Consider the following 8,122-nt stretch of genomic DNA (forward strand, 5'->3'; position numbering starts at 1 on the left):
ATCGAATTAATTCTTCTGCGGTTCTATAACCCATGATCAAAACAGGTTTCCCTTTAACTAAATGTTTTCCTGATTTATTGGGTTTTTTTTTAATTATATTTTCTACGATTAAATGGCAAACTATATTAATATTTTATCAATTTTTGTATTCTTAAAATTAATGAGAAAAAAATTACGTGATTAAAAATTGCTTCCATGTTTCAACATATAATCAAAAGTTCAGCTACATTCTTAAAAGCTGTTTACAAATAATTAATTATTCATCCATTTTCTTTCATAAGTTGTTGATTATTTCTCAACCGATTTTCAAAACTGAGGTGTCGTTTTATTCACAATAAAATGCTAACATTTAAAATCTTATATGGTAAAACTAAGGATTACCTAGATATAAAGGATTGAATTATTGACATGACCGCCATTACCTTTATATTGTAAAGTTTTCCTCTGATGTAGATCACAATTTTTTTCTTTGTTCTAATTAAAATGCTATTCACTGCATTTGTTTCTCAGAATCAGCACTTTCAAATCCTTCTTTTCACCTCATAATAGTAGAAAAAAATAATTAACGTATACATTTAGTAGAACTACTGAAAGTAGAAGTAAAGTCTGAACGGAAGTAATTAGAAATTAAATTTAAATTCTTCTAATAAATAAAAAAAAATGTAAACAAGTTGTGGTTAAAATATTACTGGGATTCCTCAATCCGAATTTCAGAAATAAATTTTCCTTCATAAATATAAAATGGCGAACTGAAGGAAAAGGAAAGGTAAATTAACGTTTTTATTCATTTTGACACATAAAATCAGAAAATGTATAGCCAGTCCATCATTTTAAATACACTCTGTATCTTTTATGAGTTTATTTTTATAGTTTTGTTTATATTCGTAGTTTTTTATGTTGAATAAATTTTAATACAACACAAATTATTATTATTAATTTTTAAATTAATTATTTTATATTTTTCTTTCTTGGAATACATTTACTAATTGGGGGCTAATATCTTGAGAATACTAGGATTTACAGTCCTCAGTCTTGAGATATATACAAACGTTGCTTATCCTACTAATACTTAAACATTTATCAATATGTTTCAGAAAGAAGAAAGTGTTTCATTAATAATTTTATACTCTAATTGGGATGTAAAATATCAATAATAACTGAATTTATTATCAATATAATTGCAATGCAATGTACGTAAATTATCTGAGATATAATGCATTTTCTTAGAGTAGTACTACAGTAATAATCAAAGTAGTATCCATCCATATATTGAATTGTACTTTACAGTACAGTTAGATGAAAACAAACAAAATAATTTTTGCCGGCCTCCGTGGCGCGAATGGTAGCGTTTCGGCCTTTCATCCGGAGGTCCCGGGTTTGAATCCCGGTCAGGCATGGTATTTTCATTCCCTATTTGTCATTCATCTCATCCTCTGAAGTAATACCTAACGGTGGTCCCGGAGGTTAAAAAATAAATAAATAATTTAACCTTATAATGATAGCAACTTATTATAAACCATAATAACAATTATTGTCTTACAGCAAGTAGCTCACTTTTAAACAGCAAGTAGCTCACTTTTATGCCTAATGTACTGCTTCAGGGTCGAATTTCAGTACGATTGGTTCACTAAAATAGAAAAATATATTCGGTCCAATGAAATGGCTGACGGACTCTTCACCTTTATTTTCCGTAATAAGCCTGGTAATCCTTAGAATAGTTATGGAACTTTCGTAAACAACTTGTTTCGCGTGATGACCTTATCTACGACAATAATCTACAAGAGTACCGATTGCTTCTCGGAACTACAAGCCACTTTTCCCGGACTTCCCACGAGATGGCGTTTATACCCCTTCTTCCATTACAAGATCCACGCAAAAAATACGCTTTGGAAAGCTTGTTCTCTGTCATTCTTATTAACTGACCAAACCACATTAACTGATTCTTTCCCACCGAATCCCTAATATTACCTGTGCTTTGTTTTATCTATGTGACTATACAACAACGTAGACATTAACTCATTTCCAGTGATCTCAGTAAATTTTTCCATTTTCTCTCTTTCACAGTTCATATTTTACACATCATAGCCTAATATAATATGTGCGTCTCTAACAATAAGCCTGGCCAAACGTTTTTTTCAACCACTGATGAGATTATTCATCAAAAAAGGCTTTCATATAAGTATACGAGTATGACCTATCAAAATGATTTCTAAATGATTCTAAATAATTTGTTATTATAAATATTTGCTTATATATATATATATTTTTTTTTTGTCTTCAGTCATTTGACTGGTTTGATGCAGCTCTCCAAGATTGCCTATCTAGTGCTAGTGTGTGTATATATATATATATATACACACTGAAGGTTCTAATTTCGGGAAGAATATTAGATAAAGTTATCATCCGACTTCAATCCTCTTTGTCCAGTTCTTCAAAAGCTAAATTTTAAAATAAAAAAAAGTAAAAAGAATAGTGGAAGTACAACAAATTTGGTATAATCCCTTAAGACTAAACACTCCAAAAAAACATTCCACCCACTTGGAGTTACCATATTAGTTCTTCACCAATTCTATAAATATTTAATTAAAATGGAATTCATTTCCATTCTAAGAAACATAAACAGAAACACTTTGAAAAAATTAACTGATTTATATGTATATTATATATAAGGTTTCTATTAAACTGGTTAACAATTATATTAGTAACAACCTTCGATGTCGATAATGAAGTAGATTTAATATAATTCTCGAGGTTCAAAAAGATATTGACGTCGTAATGGGGAGAGAAACAGGAAGACGACTTTAGGCATATAAATAGGCTAATAATAATTTATAATATCTGTTTAATTTCATGGCTTCGTATATATTTTCTTTAATTGCACATCATTAATTATCGTTTATTTAGTTACAAATTAGATTCTTTTGTTTAATTTTTCAGATAAAACTAGGTGAAAATTTTAATCGCGGATTGTTTTACATAAATATTAACATTTTTTTTTCATTATTTTTGTCGGGTGGACTGTAGCTTGATATCTACTGTTTGTTTCGTAGTTTTGAATAGTAAATTTAGGTGATATTTACAAAAAATTACTCGTATAAGATAGATTACATAAAAAACATTCATTATTTTATCAGTTATAAAAAATCAGATGTGGACACCACATGACTTCGTTGTACGCCTATTAAATTACATATACACATTATTTTTTTTAATGAAAAGTAGTTAAAATTTTATTTCACTAATAACTTCTGATATTTTTTTTATTATTATTGTTGAATAATTTTTTATTGTAACTTTTTTTTACAATCTGAGGTCAATAATTATTAATAAATCAATACATTTAAATTAACAGTTAAAAAAAAGGAGATGAAGTCGGATTTGAACCGATGTGTCTTCTTCCCCTTGTAAGATCTAAATATTCCATTAATTAAAATTTTATTTGCCTATAACTCTGGAACCAATGAAAGTAAATACCACTGATTATAAATCGTTGAAAAGCTCTTAATGAGGGCTTATTACTGCAGTTAAGAAAAAGTCCAAAATCCAATTTTTTTTTGGATTTTGTGCTTTTTTGGACACTTTTGATCAAATCGATTGCAATCGAAACGGGAGATGCACAACAAGATGTTACTACAGTCCTAAATCCAAAATTTCATCATCCTACGCCTAATCGTTTTTGAGTTATGGGAGTTACATACGCACTACATACGTACGTACAGATGTCACGCCGAAACTAATCAAAATAGATTCAGAGATGGTCAAAATGGATATTTCCGTTGAAATCTGAAAACTAAAAAATACTAAAAATAGTAATAAAAAATAAATTTAAAGTGTTTTCATTGGAGAAAGCATTGTTTAGATGAATACTGTACTAGAGACACCTAATTACCAGCTCTCAGATGACTTAAAGCTAAGTAGTCAACAATACTTCAAATCATATTGATGATCCTTAGCAGATTTAAAATGTTAATTAATTGGGAATAAATTTTTATTTAATGCCTTCTTTTGATATTCAAAGTTGGACGAATAATGATTATTATTTTTGTTGTATTACACTTTATTTATTACACTTTATTATACTTTATTTTTTTTCTGTTAATTCTGCAGCTTTATCTGTGTAATTTATGTTAAAAAGTGAACATGTATTACGAATCAGTATTTTTTAAACTAATTTTTAACCTAACGCTGCTTTACATATGTATAAAGCGCATAAAAAATCTAGAAATATTTCCTGATAATTACCAAATAATTTAGATACTTTTAGTCTCCTCGTCCAGTTTGAAAATTTCCAGTTAAAGAGTTTTTCAATATTGTTTTAATAAAGTTAATGAAAAGATTCATATAGTAATGAAAAATAATCATTATTCAGTGATAGCTGAAATAATATCTGTAAACAAAAAAAAGATTAAAATAATATTTAATAACATTTTCTTTATAAGAAAAATTTGTTGAGATCAATGAAAATGAGTTAATGACGACGTTGTTACAAGGTCACACAGATAAAGCAAAGAACAGATAGTATTAGAAATTTGGTGGGAAAGAGTCAGTTACTGTGGTTTGGTCAGTTATCAAGAATGACAGAGGACAGCTTCTCAAAGCGTATTTTTTTCCGTAGATCTTGCAATGGAAGAAGAGGTATAAAACGCCATCTCGTGAGAAGTCCGGGAAATGTGGCATGTAGCTACGAGAAGTAATTTCTTGTAGATTATAGCCGTAGATATAGTCATCACGGGAAAAAGTTGTTTTAAGAAAGTCATAACCATTCTAAAGATTAGCAAGATCTTCATATCTGGCTTCTTATGGAAAATAAAGCTGAAGAGTCCTTCAGTCATTTCATTGAACCGAATATATTTTTCTATTTTGGTAACCAATCGTACGGAAATTCAGCCAACATTCGACCCTAGATGGAAAATACATGGTACTTTCCATGTAGCAATTAATTTAAAAAAAATATATAATTTTTTTTATTTCAAATATCACTTCATATTTTATATTGTCTACTTTATTATTAATTTTAACTACTTTATACATTTTCCGATTTAGCTTATCGAAATGAGGAAACTTTACTTTGTTTCTAAAACATCATTCATAACAGAATTTGAAAAATAGCCGATAACCGAAAAATTATTGGTCAAAAAAGCTAAAAATAAAAGATAATAAGATGATACTTATTATTAAGCAGAACAGGATTATATTACACAACTTTTTGTGTATTTTACACTGCGTTTAGGATTTAAGTAATAAAATGAGACCGTCATTGTTTATCCTTCATGATTTTCCTTTTTCTTCAGAATTTTTTAACACAGATATGTTAAAAAAAGTTTAGTTGAAAAAATAAGTTTAAAAAAAGTCAGTTAAAAAAATAAATTGACGAATGAAACAGAAGTCACTCATTTTTTTATGAAGAAATTTCCTTTGCTAAGTAGAGGTAATACAATGGATTGATTCCACCAGAAAAGAGTCCATTAATTTATGGCTGTATACTGCCTGTTGTAATATTTTGTTATTATTATCGCACATGCAACGCTCAGAGGTACAAGTGACACTAATCAAAGTTTCTTTCTCTAAAAGTAGTAATGTTCATGCTTTTCAAAAAAGGAGAGAAATCTTTAATAGACCATATGGTCTCGAATCTTACGATAGTGGGGGAATCTCCCATGTGGTTCTACCCATTAAAACTCCTCTCCATCCATAACATGGGATGCCGAACCAACCTTACGGTATTCTCACAGGAACCCATATGTCTTGTCTCCATCCGAGTCCCTATTGATGGCTCACGCCTCAAATCCATCGGAGTCCTGAGGTTTTGTAAGCTGGACCTAACCCAAAGGAGATTCAAAGGGAATTATTCATTACTGGACTTCGGCAAACTTTGTTCGGATGATCTTAACCAACATCGTGGACACGATCACTCAGTTTACAGCATGGTCCCAGTGATCTTCTCTAGAGTAAGCAACGAATTCTAGGGTGGACGAATTCTCTCCTGCATGCTTCCCTGTGTTGCAGAACCGATCGTACACGAACTCCTTATGTTCTACGGTATCCTCCTTTCCACAGTAATTGGTTTGCTTGGAATTTCTCCCGCCACCACCCCATTCGGTCACCCTAAAGCATAAGACCGAGTGTCTGTGCCACAAACGGATACTGAGCCTCGAAACAGTTTAGCGACCAGTGTCCTAAATTGCTCCTAGAGCTCACCTAACACAGTGAGCGACGCGCGGTGCCATATACCACCGGCTTACTTGTCCCAACCGCTCACTTGTCATATATTTCCTAAAATTGGTAGGCGCACCCCCTCAACTACTAAAAATATATATGACATCCATAAATTAAAATTTACTTTATCAAGACAGCAATTCGCTGCCTTTCCACAGTAATCAAATTCCGCGGAGAGTCTCAGCGACAACTTGCACAAATACGCCTTAAAACACCCGTGACCGATAAGGAACTGGGTCAACTCGCACCGCAGTTCCCCATGTTTTCGGCACAGCCATCGCAGAATGTCCGGATTTCGTCCGCTGATCCCATCTCTCCTACCATCTGCAGACAAACGATGTCTCCGCATCCGCCATACCCGCTTCGTTCTACCTCTCCTCCCTCTTCCGAACTAGGAGATTCAGAGGCGATAGTTATGTCCATTTTACAGCCATTTCAGTGGTTAATAGAATAATTTCTATTAACCACTACTTACTCGTAGGGATTAATATTACCTACATTTTCAATACGTGGAACCACTTTTCAGGTTAGTGTAACAACAAAAAAGTCACTTCATTTCTCACAGTCTTAGTAATCCTAGATTGGCATGCTTGTCATATTTAGAAATGCCATTATTGTTAGTGATTTTTTTTCTCTTTGTTTTATTTATAGTAATCTATTATTATAAATTTTGTTTGAAAATATTCGTACACGGTTTTACTGTTCAATTTATTTATTTATTTTTTGTTTATAGAGAATGGAAATTTTGAATCCAGCAGACTCGAGAAGGAGATTCTTACAAAAATTAATTATTTAAAAGTTATAATTAATGTACTGTAAAAATAATAATCTACTAATTATAATACGTATATTTCTTTACATTTTTCTTCCATTGTAAGCTAAATAAATTGTTTTAAAATTAACTGTTGAAAACAAACCGTATGTGTTTAAAAATAATACAATTACAATTATATTTTATAAATCATAAATCTGTCAATTATTTAATTAATTTGATCGTTTGATTATATCTTTACTAGTCTATTGTAAAAGTTTTAAATATTACAAGATTATTTTATATATATATATATATATATATATATATATATATATATATATTGTTTTTTGTTAAGGATTATGCACACACATAAAAATGGGTGCGCGCCAACAGGCATATACATTTACCTTCACATACAATATGACCCATTATATTACTTATCTAAAGTTACTTTTGTATTTAATTATATCACGTACATTTATTATGCCCTTGGTATGTATTTGCATACAATGCATATATTTACGTTTACCGACAGCTAAAAAACCCATCAAAGTGAAATAATTTCATTGTTTATTCATAATATAATTATTTTAATTACTTTAAAATAAATAAAATACTTTTTTATTACTAAGTTGTTATTATTATTGTTTATAAATGAATAAATGTTTTATATTTAAATTTATTCAAATTGTATACATACATTTATTTTATAAATATATTTATGTAAAAATAATTTAGTATAATTATTGTGTGAGTGTATTTGTTAAAAAATTATTGACATTATTTACGTGTCAAAGAACTATAATTTTCTTTCGTACACAATACTGATGTTGTACTGATGTTATTGTCGATTTTTCATTACTTTTTTCTGTATTGTATAAGAACATGACACGAAAGTCTTTTTTTTACTTTCGAGTTTTCTCTTAAGGAAATTGTTTTATTTATGTTCATTTCTTTAATTATAGAGCTGTTTTAGATTAAAATATCATTTAGAGATAATATTCTTCTTCATGCTGAGTCGAGTGAAATAGTATATATAAGTATAATGCTTTGTTTTAATATTAGTAGATAGAATGGAGTACATTAAGTTGTTACTTTATCCCAATCCCACCCACAGTTCTCCCAATTTTCATTATGGGCGTAATCATGTGA

General features: G+C 29.9%; 1 protein-coding gene across 2 annotated transcripts in view; it reads left to right on the forward strand.

Annotated features, from left to right (window-relative positions):
* The window catches only part of LOC142326829 (uncharacterized), a 70,414-nt gene extending 63,230 nt beyond the window's left edge, over positions 1-7,184 (forward strand). For both annotated transcript variants that reach the window (XM_075369553.1, XM_075369554.1), the window contains exon 4: positions 6,950-7,184. The gene's annotated coding sequence lies outside the window, so the exon portion shown is untranslated. The remainder of the gene's footprint in view (positions 1-6,949) is intronic.
* The last annotated feature ends 938 nt before the right edge of the window (positions 7,185-8,122 follow it).

Source organism: Lycorma delicatula, chromosome 6 (genome assembly GCF_047948215.1).
Source record: "Lycorma delicatula isolate Av1 chromosome 6, ASM4794821v1, whole genome shotgun sequence".
Taxonomy (NCBI): Eukaryota; Metazoa; Arthropoda; class Insecta; order Hemiptera; family Fulgoridae; genus Lycorma; species Lycorma delicatula.